The sequence below is a fragment of the Dromiciops gliroides genome, chromosome 3, assembly GCF_019393635.1.
Source record: "Dromiciops gliroides isolate mDroGli1 chromosome 3, mDroGli1.pri, whole genome shotgun sequence".
Taxonomy (NCBI): domain Eukaryota; kingdom Metazoa; phylum Chordata; class Mammalia; order Microbiotheria; family Microbiotheriidae; genus Dromiciops; species Dromiciops gliroides.
This window is the reverse complement of record NC_057863.1, coordinates 480,554,420-480,572,025: the sequence shown is the minus strand read 5'-3', so window position 1 is coordinate 480,572,025 and position 17,606 is coordinate 480,554,420. Positions and strand designations below refer to the sequence as shown.

Sequence of the window (17,606 nt, the reverse complement as noted above, 5' to 3'; positions counted from 1 at the left end):
TAGCTTTATTTTTTAAATAGGACAAAAATACTTCCTGGGGTGCACTGTTGCTCCCTTTACCTTTCCATTCACATCTTTTCTATGTGTGTAGTTTCCCGTGACTTCTGTGCATGGAATAGATAAACTATGGTATGTTGGGACAAAATTCTTGCTACTTACTTTTTTTTCTTGGCCATTTTGTTTATTTTAACATATGCTCTGTTCTTCAATTTATACATGATTTTGTCACACTGGAATGACTTTTTTCTATTGTGAGCTTTTCCAAGTGTCATCTTTTGACCATGTGTTATGACTGTCTTGCTTTGTTTGAATTTCAAAGATGCTATTTTTAACTGAGACTCCTGAAAGTACTGAACAACTATTACACCACAAAGAGAACTTAAAATTTTTGTATCATTAAGTGTGTAAAGTAACGTGCTTTTAAGCCATTTAAAATTATTTTAGAACTAAGATTAATTAAAATTTAAATGTATAAAGAATTTCAATGTTACAGAATACTATAAAAGCACTAGATTTGTTGCTAGTTAGTTGGAGCTATTACAACTTTTTGAAAAAGAGTAGTTAAAGGTTTTACTGCATTTTTCTCCTTGTTGAATTTTCAGTAAAAACTTCAATATTGTTAGTAAAGGAATGAATCATCTAAAGTAGACTGGCCTTTTGGTTTCGTTTTCATTATTATTTGGCATGTATAAATGGCTAGACATTTTTGGAAATGACTGTTTTGATCAGGATGCCAGGAGAAGGAAAAAAAGTGTACAGGATAATTTTAACTTAAGAAAAACAACCTTTTTGATATACCTAGGATCTATTTCATGGCTAGAAAATCTGGATCGCCCAGCCTTCTTGGAAGTTATTTTTCTCAGCTCCATAGACACAAATCATAGGGACATCTTACTTTTCCAGAGCAGCTCACTGGCTGCCTCGTTTGTTAATTAAAAATAGAGCCAAATAAGTACCAGAAAGTAAGTGCAAAACAAAACCTGCCGAATACTTCAAAACCCATGGACTAAAACTGGAGAGCTTTGCAGTTGAGTCTCTTTACTCTTTTTTTTTTTTTTTTGGTGGGGCAATGAGGGTTAAGTGACTTGCCCAGGGTCACACAGCTAATATGTGTCAAGTGTCTGAGGCCGGATTTGAACTCGGGTCCTCCTGAATCTAGGGTGGGTGCTTTATCCACTGTTCCACCTAGCTGCCCCCCTAGTTTCTTTACTCTGACCTGACACAGTTATAATGTGTGGTTATGGATTTTCCTCACTAGCTGATAAAAGTAGATTAGAAGGAAAAAAAGAGTGCCTACAAATAGTTCTTCTGAAAAAAAGCATGAGAATTAGCAGCGCTCACTTTAACAAGGGCAGACAGAGAAGGTATGAAAATCAAATGCAAGAAATAAGACAAGCACAGTCCAGAACCACTTAGTATTTGTTACAAATAGTCTTACATACTCCAGTGGAGCTTGAGGGCATTGTAACGATTGGAATGGCGCCACCTGCTGGAGACTTACTGTAGGAAAGCTCCACCATGAGGAGAAGGTCTCTGAGGGCAAGACCATGTGTCTTTTCTTTGGCGTCAGGAAGTGACGTTTGCTTGTGGGAGGAAGAAGGGGGGAGGCTGGTGCTCTGTCTCTCTCTTTCGTGTGGACTCTGGTGGAGAGCAGAGCTAGGAATGCTCTCTCCCTTTGATAGATGAATCTAGGCCTTTCTCTTTCTCTTCACCAAATTCTTATTCTCCTTAATAAATGCTTAAAAGTCTAACTCTTGCTAAAGCTTATAATTTATTGGCGACCACTCATTAGAGATTTTAGACAGACTAGCTAGAATTTTAGCCCCTTGTAGCATCATCTTTATTAAGTCACTGTATATAATATTTGATGTACTTAATGATAACCTTCATTCATTAAGAAAAGGTTTAAATTATATTTTACTTTAAGATGAGAGAAGTATGTAATTTAGAAAGATAACTTTCATATAAGGAATATAAAAGGATATAGAAAGAGATGCAGTATTGTGAACTAAAAACAGAACCAGAAGATCAGCAAATAAATGATTGAGTTCTGGAGTCAGTGCGGAAACAGAATCAAAGGAGACTTAGAAGAAAGTAATATCTGAATGATTGTTATAAATGTCCATGTTGAAAGTCATTTAAAATATTGATTTATACATATAAATTCAATTTTGTTGTTTAAAGTTCAGGTTAAAATTATTATTTTAAAAAATCTGCCCAAATTGATCAAAATAAAATTTGATATTTAAAATACATTTTTGAAATACATAATTTTCTGATAGATTTATTCCTCAGTGACACTTGATGGCTGAGGTTTATTAGTGTATAGTAGAATATGACAAGGTCTCAGAACTGTGCAAAAGCTAAAAAGAATAAATTAGCCAGAAAAGTGGGAAATATGACAGATTGCCAAGGAAAAGCGAAAAGAAATGCCGTAATTGTTTTAAGAATAAGTTGCTTTTAAGGTTGTAAATGAGAGATAGCATGATACAGTAGATACCTATCCTCAGAGCCAGGCAAACCTGGATTGGAGTCCCATCACTGGCACAAATACACTTGACTGTGTGTCCCTGGGCAAGTCACAAACCTCTCAGTGCTCTAGGTAACTGAGACTGTAAATAGCTGAGAAGGTACCTATCTGAATCTATAGGGGGAATTTCTTCACTTGAGAGGCACAACTCCAGACCTTACCCCAATTCCTTGATTTTAAAAATAATTTTGAGATACAGTTCACCAAAAAATCCCCAGAAAACATTCTCAGCTTTCTAGAATTATAAATCCTAGATCTGAAAGAGATTATCTAATCCAACCCTTGAGTTTACAGATGAAGAAATTGAAAGTGAGAGGTTAAGTGATTTACCTAGGATCCCAGAGGAGTACCCAGCGTTTGTACTTGGGTCACCTGAGTTCCAAGTGTAGCATTCTTTCCCTGCCCATGCTGACATCTTCGCTTATGTAAAGCAAAAGAGGAGAATCAATTAGCACATTTCCCTGGCCTGATAAGAGGTGAAATGCTCATAACCAATAAGAAAGGAAATTGTTTTTTCATGATGTTTAACGTGATTAGTTAAGCATAGCAAATATCACTTACATAAGGGTAGGAAGCCAAATTATAATATGGAGCTATTCTTAAGAAAGTATTATTTTAAATTACGGTGGGTTTATTATATCTAATCAATATAGAATTAACTAATTATAAGTTTGAGAAAACAGTAGTCCCTGAAGATTGGAAGAGGTCTAATACAATGATACCTATCTATGATGCTTTACTCTTTAGTCTCAAAATTAAAGAAAATAAGGAGTCAGTTTTCAGCCATCCAAAAGAACACAAAGTTCATAGAGATCACTTATTCAGCTTAGTTTTGAGGAATCATACCAAACCAATTTACCTTTTTATATGTGATAAATACAAGGAAAATGCTTAATGGACTCAATTCAGTATATTTATTACAAATTATTTTATTAGATTTCCAAAAAATAGCAACATGGTTTCTGTCCTCAGAGGAACTTTAAAAACCCCAGTAGAAACACTATAAAAAATGTCAAGTACAAATGAATGCTAAATGAGTATTGAGTAGAAAAATAATAGGAATCCTATTTGGAGACATTCATTATTTTGGGGCAGAGTTTTGTAAGTGAAAGATGTGCATTGATAAGTAAGTGAGCTGTAAGAAGTATGGCTTTGGGAACTTTGGTAGGGCCTTTTATTTTTTTTACCATTTGAAAATTTCCTTAATAAATTTTTAGAAAACTGTCTCCCTAAATCATGGTTTTAAAACTTGAATAATGTTTCCAAATTTCTTGAAACAATACCTTAGTATTGCTAGGGATTCTTTTAAGATCATGCTATTCAGACATGTTTAATTTGATCTGCTCTATCTCCTCTAAATTTAAGCAAAACATTGTTCAAAGAGATGGGGTTTGAAGATCTAAAAAAAAAAAAGTCTATAGGAAGGATGAACAGTCTAAAAATAATGTAAAAAAAAAAAAAAACCCAAACCAAACCACACTGTTAGTCTGGGTCATATTGTTAGTGCTTGAAGTACTCCAAGATTAATATATACCCTCCCCCCCCCCCCAACTTATACACAACAGGTATGGGGGTGGGGGTCCTTCAGACCTTAGGCTCTGGTATAGTATTATATTCATTTAGTATATTTAAAGAATTGAGAGTAAGCTTCATTTCTAGATACTTGTTTTTAGTTGACATTCAGTTGGGTGCTGGGGCTAAGATGTATGAAGCCAGGAAGTGTCTTCAAAAACCTAACAGCAAACCTGACAAAGAATCTTAAAAACAAACAACCAAAAAAGAAGTGTCAGAAATGAGAAGACATTAGAGATTAAAGTACTGTATTTGATTGTTAAAAACAAAAAACTTAGATAGGGAATTGATAAAAGTCTGATTAAGTGCATAGTATTGGTAGAGATGAGGAAGTCCCTATGAACCATAAACACAGTGGGTTTTGAAATAGTCATACTTCAGTTAAGAATACTATGAAAATAAAAATCCTTTCTTAAATGTTGACGGTGTTTTAATAAGAAAAAAAGCTGCAACAGAATCTTTCTAAATCACATGAAGCATTGTTACCCTATATAATTTTATTGTTTCTGCTGTTTGCTAAATGTATACAACTAGGAGTATCTTGCTCAGATACTCTTAGTTCATGACATCAAAGCCATATAGTTGACCCTATGAGGAAATGAGAAGACTTTAAGGTTTATTTTTAGACTCTATAACTTCTTTATCATCTTATTGCTTTTCTTCCCTTAACTAGTGACCAGTGTCCTTCTGTTTTCTAAATTCCTCTTTCCTATTAAAATAGGAAAGTATTGTATGGCAATTATTTATATTTATTGGTTGGTTGGTTATTTAGTGTTTGGGGTTTTTTTAGAATATCTAAGTCAATATATTATTTCAACCAGGCATTACAATGGTTAAAATTTGCTATATCCCTTTTAAAGGAATTTTGGGCATTGGTAAATAAAATTGTTTTTAAATGGGTAGGGTAGGCAAGCCTTGAAATCATATTACATTAAGATATTAAACTAATTCTTTAAGTCATATACATACTGAGGTCAGTCTGGACCACAGTTATGATTTAATCTTTTTGCATTTATTTCTCCTGGGATAGGTGGCAATCTCAAAAAAGTGATTTTATCTTTTTTTTTTTTTTTGGGCGGGGCAATGGGGGTTAAGTGACTTGCCCAGGGTCACACAGCTAGTAAGTATCACGTGTCTGAGGCCGGATTCGAACTCAGGTACTCCTGAATCCAGGGCCGGTGCTTATCCACTGCGCCACCTAGCCGCCCCCTGTGATTTTATCTTTACCTTCTAGAGGGCCTCTTGTCCTTTTGGGTAGGAGAAGGTTGGTGCTAGAGGCCTGTCCCTAGGAGTAGATGGAGGGAAAGGAAGATCAGAGTGGGTGGGTTGAGAAATCTTTTCAGTCATTAGGACAGGTATCCTTATGAGGCTCCCTCCCTCTAGAGTTTTACCCAGTCTTGGTAAGGTTAGGTTTACTTCATCTCCCCTTGCCTTGCTTCAAGACTCCCAGATACATATTTCATGTTTTCTCGTACTTGTGAAGTTATTTTAGTTAGTATTTTATAGCATTTTTCACCTGGAATGGATCCCTCATGTACCTTCTATATTGTTTCTACTTCTAAGTAATACATTTTTAATGCAATGTACTGTTGGGTCATAGTCTCTTTGTTAATAGAGTTTGGTTGGTTTTGTCCTTTCAAAAGCTAAAAATGATATTGGGATGTACTTACAGAATTATAGTATGCTGGGAAATTATATAGCTGGGAAATAATCTTTCCTTTACCATATATCAGTCCCTTTATATGGGATATCATGTCTGTTTGGTCTGTACATTTTTTAAAGGATAAAGAGAAAGTTGAAGAAATAAAAAGCATTATTAAAGTGATAGAAGATGGTACCTATAAGGAAAGCTTTTAAAGATGTAGTTAGCTTGGAGAAGAGAAAGCAAATAGAGCAGCTTTTGCTGCTATCAAGCAAATGTGGAGTGAAGAGTTTGTTGACAGTTGCTTTTCATCATTATAGGTGATTAAACTAAAGGATATAAATAGAATTTTAAAAAATTAACTGACTTTTTTTTGTTTGTTTGGGTTTTTTGTGTGTGTTTTTTTTGTGAGGCAATTGGGGTTAAGTGACTTGTCCAGGGTCACACAGCTAGTAAGTGTTGAATCCAGGGCCAGTGCTCTATCCACTGTGCCACCTAGCTGCCCCTTAACTGACTTTTATATAACACTTTAAAGTTTGCAAAGTTCTTTGCATAAACCAAGTCTCACAGTGAAGTAGGTGACAGGTATTATCTGCATTATTCAGACAAGGAAACAGGCTTGGGATAAATGACTTGCCTATCCATGGTTGTACATGTGTACTGAGCATCCAAAATCATATTTGAACCTAAAGCTTCCAATTCAAGTCCAGTCCCCTATCCTCTGTATCATGCAACAGAGCAAAACTAACTGATCCGTGCAAAGTTTAACTGATGACTTCAGCTAAATTAACACTTAAATAAACAAGCATGTATTAGATGACTGCTATGTTCCATATACTGTGCTAGGCACTGGAGGTACAAATTCAAAAGTAAGTCAGTCCTTGCCCTCAAGAAGCTTACATTTTAATAATATGATAGACCTTTTTTTTTTCATTTATAAGGTTGATTTAAATACTGATTTAGGTAGTTGTAAAATCATCATCCTTTGAAACATTTACAAAGTTGAAGATACAAAATCTTGTGTTTCAAGCATTTATGTACCTGAACATGGCTAGATCAGATGATCTTTGGAATATCTTTTCAGTTCCATGCTTCTAATTTTTAAATCATGCATCGCAACATAAACTAATTTTTTAAACTTCAAATCTATTATGGCCCCAAGAAGGAGATATGAAAAGATACCATCCCTTCTCGTTTGGAAAGGTTGCTATCAATGGGCAGCAGTATACTGGAGCCAGCATTTATCACCTCTTGAGAGCTGATTGCGAAATCCTCAGTGAGAACATTTATACCACAGAAATCAACAAGCACTATAAATTAGGGCTTGATTTATTCTTTTCTTGATTGTTTAGACTTCAAAACTGGTGGAAAAAATATTAATGCAGATTATGCTTAAAAATGTGTAGTGTATTTTTATTTTATTTTTTGAGGAACTGGTTGTTAAACATTTTGCCAACATACTCTGTCTATGGGTATGGAACCATACATATAATGGTAACTATGTCAATCAATTTTGCTGACTTTTAAAAATCATTCTGTCCAAATTTTTTCTTCTAAATGTCTGTTACGAGGCATTTCTTGGGGGAAAGGTGTAGGGAAGGTAGGGGAATGTAAAAACAAAGACTATAAATAAAATCTTAAAAATCTGCATTAAAGAGGCTACACTTAGTAAAAAGTAAAGATTTTTGTATATTAGTTAGAAGCGAAAATATAGTAAATAAAATTCCAGTCTAGTTAGTTAAATGAATCTTATATTTTGTTTTTACTAAAGAGTAAGGTGAAGGTATGGTTAATATTGGGTATATTAGTCCATTTGGCTTGTGAACAGTGCTAATGTGGCTTACCAATGTCACTAGTTGATCCTTGCGTGATTCAGTTAGTTTTGCTTTGTTCTATGATCATAGACTGAACTAATAATTCTAACCATGTGTTACACATGTGTGCTGTTGTTAATAAGGTTAATAAGGTAAGAAGGTATAAATAGACTATTTTTACATAATGAGGAAAGCAACTCAAGACATTTGAATAGTCTTAGTGATGTTAGTTCATTGTTTACCTTCATATCCTTCATCTGTAAAATAAGATGACCTTTCAGGCTCCTTCCTGTTCTAGATCTGTGATTTTATGATCCCCCTAGTAAGAAAACTCATTCATATAAAAAAAAAAAAACAGCACAAAAACTCTAGGTAAAATTCTATTCTAACAGATAGTGAAAAATCAGAATTATTTCATTAAATTTGAATTATAGTCAGTTCACTTATAGTTAGCTCACATTAGTACAGTCTAGAGAAAGGGTGATGTTTATGTTGTATAGTTCAAAGAAATACTCCAGTTTATCCATATTTGTAAAAATGAGCAACTTCATGAAATCTTTTTGATATTTTGGATGTTCAGTTACTAGTTTGGGTGAAATTTTTGTATTACAAAAGTAGTGAGAGGGTAAATATTGCACAATTTACTCTTAGAATTGCAGAGTTCATAGGGCCCCAGCAGGTCATCCATCTCATGCATTTCCCAACAGAAACATAAATCCTGTCTTCTACAACATCTCCTCAACTTGAAGACCTTCAATGATTAGAAAGTCAATACTGTCTATAGCGCCCCCCCCCCCCCATTTTATTTACTAGCCACTGCGATAGGAGGTTTTTCTTTCTATCAAGCCAAAAATCAGCCTCTCAGTTGCTTCCACCCTTTGGTCCTGGTTCTACTCTCTGGGACTGAGCTAAACCTTTTTTTATATGACAGTTTACTCATTTGAAATTAGCTATTATATCTTATGTAAGTTTTCTCTCAGGCTTAATATTCCAATTCCTTCAATCAATAGTCTTAGATTATGTACCTGTATTTTTATCTTTTATTGCAACTGCCCCTGAGATTCTAGCCATTTTGCATTTTCCTTGACCTTGTCTGTTACTCTACAGGACTGCTTTTTGATGAAGTCCTCCACCCCTTCACTATATTAATATATACCTTACTGAAATCTCCCTCCCCCAACGCTACAGTGCTGTTTACCTCTCATTGCTTTTCCCAGCTTCACCTGGGTGTATTACTGCTTAGCTATGCCAGTGCCCTTGCAACATAACCCACTTGACCATCTGTTCTAGATATTCTTTTGGAACCCTAGGAAAGAAATACAATTTATTATAGTGTAGCAGAATAAACAAATAGTAAAAATAAAAACACTCCTTTTGTTCAGTTGATTGTTGTATCAAGTGAGATTTGTGCATTTAACAATTTAACAGAATTTGTCAAATTATCCAAGAACACAAAAGCTCTGCTAAGCAGAACCTGTAGCATTAAAAGTCTTTGTCATTGTTAAAACAGCGTTTTACCTCTTGATTTTTTTTTTATCATCTCAAGTGATAACTATGGGGCAGTATGAGATAATAGATAGAGAATCAGATGCCTTAGAATCTAAAAGACCTGTATTCAAATCTTACCTCTGACACTTACCGATTATGAATTTGGGCAGGTCATTTAACATCTTGGCAACTCTTTTAATGCTATTTTTTGGTAGAGGTAATCAGTCGTTTTTCAGTTGTGTCCAACTCTTTGTGACCCCATTTGGGGTTTTCTTGGCAGAGATAATGGAGTGGTTTGCCATTTCCTTCTTCAGTTCATTTTACTGATGAGGAACTGAGGCAAATAGGGTTAAGTGACTTTGCCCTGAGGCACACACAGTAAGTGTCTGAGGTCAAATTTGAACTCAGGAAGATGAGTTTTCCTGACTCCAGGTCTGTCACTCTATCTGTTGAGCCACCTACTTGCCCTACAGGGTATTTGTCTGCCTAGAATTCCCTACAGCAATGAAATCACTGGTCTGGTCCAAACAACAACAACAAAAGAGTATCTTAAGATTGTGTGTGCTATTTCATCTTTATCTCCCATTGCTCTTAATGTGTAGGGTTGCTGGATTGCTGCTACCAGGAAAGGTGGACACTGAGTGACATGTCTTCAAAGAACTGAGTTTTGGGGGCAACTAGGTGACATAGTAGATAAAGAGCACTGGCCCTGGAGTCAGGACCTGAGTTCAAATCCAGTCTAAGACACTTATTTACTATCTGTGTGTCCCTAAGCAAATCACTTAATCCTGATTGCCTCCCTAAATTTTTTTTGAAGGGGGAAAAACTGGGCTTTTGCAATTGTAATGTCAGTAAAAGGGGTGAATCAATACATTCTGATTTAAAAAGAGGACGATATGATCACTGCTTTAGAGCTGGAAGCAAGGGGGCCTTAGAGGCCATTTGGTCCAAACCTCTGATTTTATGCTTGAGGAAACTTGAGTCCCAGTAAGGTTAAGTGACTTGTCTAAGGTTATAAAAGTGGCAAAACCAGGTTTTAAACCTAGATTTCCTGCATCCATATCCAATACCTTTCTCAGTATACTAGGCTGCTTTTCTCCTGTTAAATGTCCAAAAACTTATTAGAACGAAGTTAGAACCAGAATTAGGTTTAGAAAATTGAATTAGGGTTATTGTTACTAGTTAGGGTTATTGAGAATTAGTATCAGGCCTTTTAAAAAAATTTTTTTTTAAATTTTTGTGGGGCAGTGAGGGTTAAGTGACTTGCCCAAGGTCACACAGCTAGTGTTAAGTGTCTGAGGCTGGATTTGAACTCAGGTCCTCCTGAATCCAAGGCCAGTGCTTTATCCACTGAGCCACCTACATGCCCCCAGTATCAGGCCTTTTTGATTTATATTGAAGTTGAGAGAGAGGTTACTGCTCTGTGAATAGGAACTTTATGCCTAACTCAACAAATGAGGATAAATAATCATGATGAATTTAGTTTTTTATAAGATCAGATTTATTGCCAGGTTGGCCACAGGGTGATACTTTTTTTTGGATGCAGACTCTTAAATACCGTCTGTTTAGAGTGATTGCAGTTTGCATCATTGGAAGGACCAACCACACTGAAGAAATCACGTGTTTAAAATATTAAATATTTATTTGGTATGTCTGTTTTTGGTATAGACTCTTAATTTTGTTAAAATTAAAAGGTAAAAGGTAAAAAATATGTTTGGTTAAGGAAAGAATTTATAGTGGGCATGAAGGATGAGAATTCTTGATTCCATGAGATTCTGAGTATAAATTCACAAACTAGTTTATAGGGCGCTTAATTAACTCTGATACTGTATTTTCATTGTCAGTGTGACTATGATAATAAGTAAAGTTTTGATGAAATGATTTAAGTTCTATTATAGGTTTTTTGGGGGGCAGGACAATGAGGGTTAAGTAACTTGCCCAGGGTCAGACAGCTAGTGAGTGTTAAGTGTTTGAGGTCAAATTTGAACTCAGATCCTCCTGAATCCAGGGCCCGTACTTTATCCACTGCACCACCTAGCTGCCCCCTCTATTATAGTTTAAAAGCTTGACTTGATAGTTTTTATTTTGCTCTTTGATCTTGAAATAAAAGCTAACTGAACCCAATAATAATTTAAATGAGAAACAATTTCAGAGTTGGAAAGGATCTCAGAAGCCATCTAAAACAACCTTCTGCAGTCGGCTTGACAAGTGGTCATTTAGCTTTTGCTTTAAGACCTAAGAGAGGGAACTTCCTGTTTCTTAAAGCAACCCTTTCCCTATATGAATAGCTCTATTAGGAAGATTTTTTCTGATATCAAGCCTAAATTGCCTCTTTGCAACTTCCCAACATTGCTCTTATTTCTGTCCTATGGGAGCAAACAATAAATCTTATCCCATAACAATTTTTAACATGAATACTTAGAACATTTATCATACATAATGAGAGTGGGTTTTTTTGGTCATGTCCTTTCCTCTTAGTGACAAACTTAATTGTTTTGCCTTTTTTATAATGGGAGAGAAAACCCTACAAAATACTAAGCTTCCCCAATTGTTAGTGGTATAAACTGCTATTTGCTGTATGTGAGGTTAATATTCTTTTAAATTCTTAATATTGAATGAATGAATGTATGAATGAATGAAAAAGCATTTATTAAGCATGTTTACTGTAAACCATTCACTGTGCAAAGCATTGAAGATGTGAATACAAAAGAAAATCTCTGCCCTCTTAAGTGTTTTTAATAGAGAAATTGACCCATGGTAGAGGTAGGATGGGTGTGTGGTTTGGGAATTCACAAGATGCTGAGTGGAGCCATAGAGTAATAATAGTTTATTTCCAGAATCAGTGGTGGTATGATAGAGCAAGAGGTGAAAAGTGGGGAGTAGCAAGGATGCCATGGCATGGCAGGAAGATGTCTATTTTGCATAGTCTAGTATCTGATGCTGCCCTCAATAGGGTTGAACTCTCACCAATCAAGACAGCATTTCCCCCAGGGTGGGAGCTGGAGGTATGGTTGGGGAAGGTGTAACAATAAGACTAATCATGCGTAGACAATTATGACTATGGGCCATTCCTAGAAAGGTTGTAATCAGAAGTTAGAATCAGACTTCTCTCTAAAACCTGATCTAAAATATGATGATATATACCATACTTCCCCATCTCTAGCTCCCTATTATAAGCCATTATTAAGGTGAATTATAAAGCTTCTGATACAAAGTTTGTGATTTATTTGTAATTTAAAGGGGATGTCATATAGGTATGCATTAAAATTTAATTATGTAGTTATTTGAAACTTTTTCCTTTATTAATTGGCTAGGGCCTCAGGAATTAGATTTTGGTTGACTTGACTTACAGAACTATATAAAATCTTACGTTCTTTTTGGTGAAGCAGAATTGATGATGGGAAAAATCTAATTTCCCAAAAACTAAGTTATAAAGTGGTATGTTGTCAATGATTACAGATCTTCATCGAGTTAAAAATTTTCTAATTCATTTGTTAAGCTATGGATGGATAGCTTACATTATAATAAGCAATTAAGGACATTAAAAATGTTTGACATGAATATGTGTAAATTAGATTTTCATTGTGTTTAGATATTATGTAGCATATAATGCTATAAGTGTTCTAAGCAAAGCTATGGGTGGCCTTAATACCTCTTATGAACTACAAAGTAAGTTAAAGATAGTAGTTACTCAAATTGTAATTAACATGCAGTTTATGTTATTGATAGAGATATGGTGCTGCCAATGTTTTCTTGTGTTTCAGTTTGCTCTGTTGAAATTTTTGGAGATTGATTATTAGCTAAAAAAACCTAATTCAGGCTTTACAGTTTCTTGGGAGTTTACAATTGTGAAACAGATCCACAATTGTTAAGTAGATTCACAAGTGCCTGACTGGTGATAGGTCATAATCTAAGTCTCTCTGTGGTACAGTTCTCTATTTCCATTGATCCAGTCAATCCATTTGGGTTCAGGAGGGAAGGTAAAAGAATTAACAGTACTGCATTAGATTAGATGATGTTAAGATTGTAGTGAACTAAAATTATATTATAGACCTTAGAATGTATTCTTCTAATATTCACAACATATCTGTGATTCTGCTATTAAAATTTTTTATAAAAGTTGTCTTTCATACTAATTTGGGTTTCCTATTATTAGCTAGAGCTAATAAAAGTATGATTACTAGTTTAATCTACTTGGATTGAGCCTTTTCCTATCTAAACAAATGCATTAAAAGCAAAAGAAAGTAGCTATCAATCAGTTCCCTTTGGTGTACATATTGGATACTTCCTTTTAGAAATTGAGTAATTATGTTAACCAACATTTCCATACTTCAAAAGACTTGTGATTTTATTGTTATAGATCTTTCCTTCACCAGTTCAGATTATGACTTGCTCCACACCTTAGGAAATAGTCTTCATGAGTTCCTGTGGTCAAAAAAAATTTATTATTTGGTGGCTCTACTGGTGCTCTGACAGTAGTCTTGAAACCTTTCTGGCTCACTGTAGAGCAGTGATTTCCTCTTTATATTCCAAATAAACATTCACAAACTTTATAATTTACCTTAATAATGGTTTATAAGAGCTGAGATGGAGAAGTATAGTATATACCGGTGTATTTTAGAGCATCATGTTTGGTGGAGAAGCCAGAACTTGTACTGCTTCTGATGAAACTTTTGAGAACCCAGGGTTATATCCATATAAGAATAAGGCAGTGGTTAGCTCATTAAACTATTAATTATACCATCTCTTACCTGGAAAAAAACCAATTTCTCCATTTTGTATACTGTACTTTAACACTAGTTTGGGATTAATTGTATTTTTGTTTTTTTGGTCACTAAGCATTCTGTGACCATCCATTTTCAGAAAAATGACATTTGCTGCCTCGATTCTAAATAAACTAGGATTTAGTCTTTACCAGAAAGCCTGTACCTAATCATCTCATTTATGGTGATTATATACCCTATTTCACAATGGAACGTCATTGTAACATTGGTTTTGGAGGAAGAGTGGGAAAGGGAATAAATATTTATTAAGTGCCTTATATGTGCCAGGCACGGTGTTAAGTGTTTTTACAAATATTATCTCATTTGTTCATTTGAGGACAAGGCTAACCACTATTATATAAAGTATCTGTATTATATCAAGCCTTTATTATATTTAGATTGACCAGACAAACATCATTTGACCAGAAACATATCTAAATTTATATGACAAGTAAATTTTAATTATGTTCTATTGTTTTGGGTATAGATACACTGTAATTAAGACAAAAAATTGATATATTTTTGAATTTTTTTCCTGTAAAATTCTAATATTTAAGTTTGGGCCTTACATATTTATATCTTCTTAATTATTGATAGTTTTATATGTCTATGAGACTTGAACTTTTCTGACCTTCATTTGCCCAATTTGGTCCCCTTTCCTGTAGTTCCACCAATTTTATTAATACTGTTAACAATCTATATTTTAAGATAAAATAATATAAGAAATTAGGGCCTACCAACTTAAAAAACATTTTCATGAAAACTTGAAAAAGGTAATAAATAGACAGGAAAAGAAGTAACTTATGCATTTTACTGAGTCCTAGCCTTTTCTGTATGTTTTAGACCCAGTAGAAATGGAATGAATTGTTTTCTAAGGTGACTGGAGCCCAAGCTAGATAGAATTTATAAATATAGACTGCCACTTTAAGTTAATTGTGGAAATTCAGCTACAAAATAAGTAATTCAGTTATTAATTTGAGTAATCATATTCATGCATATACAAAAACTAGCTAACTTTTTTTTCTCTTTTCTTAGGATTCAAATAAATTGAACCAGTTTGATAGCCAGGAATAATGACTTTTGAGTTCATAAAATTGGATAAAGATCATAGGCTCATGGGTCAGAACAGGAAGGGACCTTTGAAGTCATCTAATTTAGCAATCTTATTTTACAGATGAAGAAACTAAGACCCAGAGATGAGAAGTAATTCAGTTACAGACTTATGCATTGTTCTTAGCATTGTTAATAAAGCATTGCTAATTTAGTGTAAAGTGCCACTGCTCTGGAAGGAAGAACAGTTTTAATGAAAAGTATTTTAGAATATTTTTAAAAGAAATAGCCTTATCTTCACATTTTAAAGGAAATTCTAGGCTAATTAAGTGTTTTCTAATGGCATTATTCTGTTAATAATGTTTTTTAATTGAATAAATGATGATTTCTAACAGCTATCAAAAGTCCAGCCTATCCTGCGGCTTCTCTTTACTTTGTATAAATGTGTTCTTCTAGGCTTAAAAGGGACTTTATGGGTTATCTAGTCCAACCCCCTCATTTTACAGATGAGGAAACTGAGGCCCAGAGATGTGAAGTGACCAACCCAAGGTCATAGAGGTAGAAAGCAGCACAGGTGGGGGTCTGAACCCACATCCTCTGACTCCAAATGAAAATTTCATAACAGTGGACCTGAGGCACTGCAAGCTCCGCAAGTATCCATGTATTTCTGAATAATTTAAGAAAGATTCGATTATGTTCACATTTTATTGTATTCATTCATTGAAAATTGGTCATTCATGTTTGGTGCTCTGGATGATTTAGCTAATTAAAATACTTAATAATTGAGTATCAGAACACCCCTTTCCCATCATATCATATTTCCATGCATTAAGGGTAGTTCATTTCATTTGTTATTCAGAGTCATAGAACTTGGGAGCTGGAAAAGGTCATCTAGTCCATATTTAGATTTTTGTAGTATGGGTAGAAATAGACAAAACATTTAAGGAAGAAATTGTTAATATTAACTACTGGCCTTGGTTTTTTATTGTAACTGCATTCTTTTAAATGGTTTTAATCAGTTTATTTTCATAGTTAGACAAAACTTTCACCTTCACATCTCATTTATTCTCCATATTTGTTTGAGAAGTCCCATTTTTTTTCAAAAGGTGTAATCTTCAGTCTAATCTTTACTATAAATTTTATGGTTTTCAAAATGGTGAAATCTGAATTAGTTATTTAATACTTTCTCTCTGCTTATTTTATATATACACTAGAACCTTGCTGTAGCACATTCTTTGGTATAAGATGAGTCCTTTATTATACACAAAGGGCTGGTTGGATTTGAACCTGTTTGCCAGAAGTACTTTGTTTCCACATTCTTTCACTGATAACGTGATTTCATGAAATGGACCTTGAAGGGTGCCTTATACTGGTCATTTTCACTATCTCTTATATTTTAAAAATATCCTTGCTAATGTAGAGCAAATGATAAATACAGATGTTAACTGAATTTACCCAGCGTTACTCATTTTGTTAATATAGTTCTCTGCCTAGTTATATGCTAAGTAGAAAGAAATATGTTAATATTTCTTCATATTATCCTGATTCTTTTATGTTTATCCAGAAAGAACATAGTATGAGAAGTACTCCTGGAAGATCTTTGATTAACATAACATCTAATTAATTTCCACCGTTCTTATTTTCTAAACTACTGGTTGCTTAGTGATAGAGAAATTTGAAAGTTTCTTCATTTAGTTGATCCATGATCTAGAGCTTGTCTTTACATGTTAATTTCTGGATGGGAAATTATTTCTACTAAACTTAATTTTAACACTGTTTATATTTATCAACCTTATTGCAACTTAAAGTTAGGATAATGAGTGAACCGATTGCTTGCTTTTACCTTTTTAATGTAGTATAATCACAAGTTACTAATTATAGGATGATCAAGCATCTCAGATTTCCTCTCTAGTTATTTATTAAGCACATGTTGTATGCATATCACTGTGCTGGGTAGACATTAGGGATTCAAAGGCTGCAAGGAAAAACTCCTTGCCCTCAAGGAGCTTACATTAGGGGATATAACTTGTAAAACAGATAAGTAAATAAACAACAATTTGAAGAAGAGAACACTTAACAAGTAGGAAAACCAGGAAAAGTTCCATTGAAGGTGTCCCCTTGGATGAGCCTTAAAGGAAGCTTAAGATTCTGAGTGGGTGAAAGTGAGAAGAAAGCCTATTTCAGGCATGCCTCTCTGAAGGCAGGACCTGGGAGGCCAGGTTTGGGAACAGCTAGTAGGCCAGTTTGACAGGAATGTCTAATGTGTAAAGAAGAGTCAAGTGAGATAAGCCTGGAAAGCTAAGCTGAAGCCATACTGTGAAGGGCTTTGAATGCCAAGCTAAGTTTGTATTTTATCCCAAAGACATTAGGGCATCATTGAAAGTTCTAGAGCAGGGGAGGGTCATAGACTTTAACTTTGATAATACTATTTTTTCAGCTGTGGAAAGGGAGATAAGAGATACGAGAAAAAGGAGATGGGAAAAAATTATAATAAGTACATAACAGAAGAAAGTTATTGTAATTGTCTAGAATAGGTGATCAGACCTCGAACTAAGGTAGTGGCAGTGTGAGTGAAGGGAAGGGAAAGGATATGAGCTATATTATGGAACAAGGATTGACAAGGTGTGGCATCTGATTGGATATGGTACCTAAGGGAAAGTGAAGGTCCTAGGATCATTCTTGAGATCATGAACCTGGTTGGAACAGAAAGATAGGGATGCCCTCATTAGAAACAGGAAATTTGGAGA

The 17,606-nt window shown here is 34.5% G+C and overlaps 1 protein-coding gene across 3 annotated transcripts in view; it reads left to right on the top strand.

Moving 5' to 3' along the window:
* Nucleotides 1-17,606, top strand: part of PAN3 (poly(A) specific ribonuclease subunit PAN3) — a 159,399-nt gene that overhangs the window by 38,058 nt on the left and 103,735 nt on the right. The gene's annotated exons all lie outside the window — the stretch shown is intronic.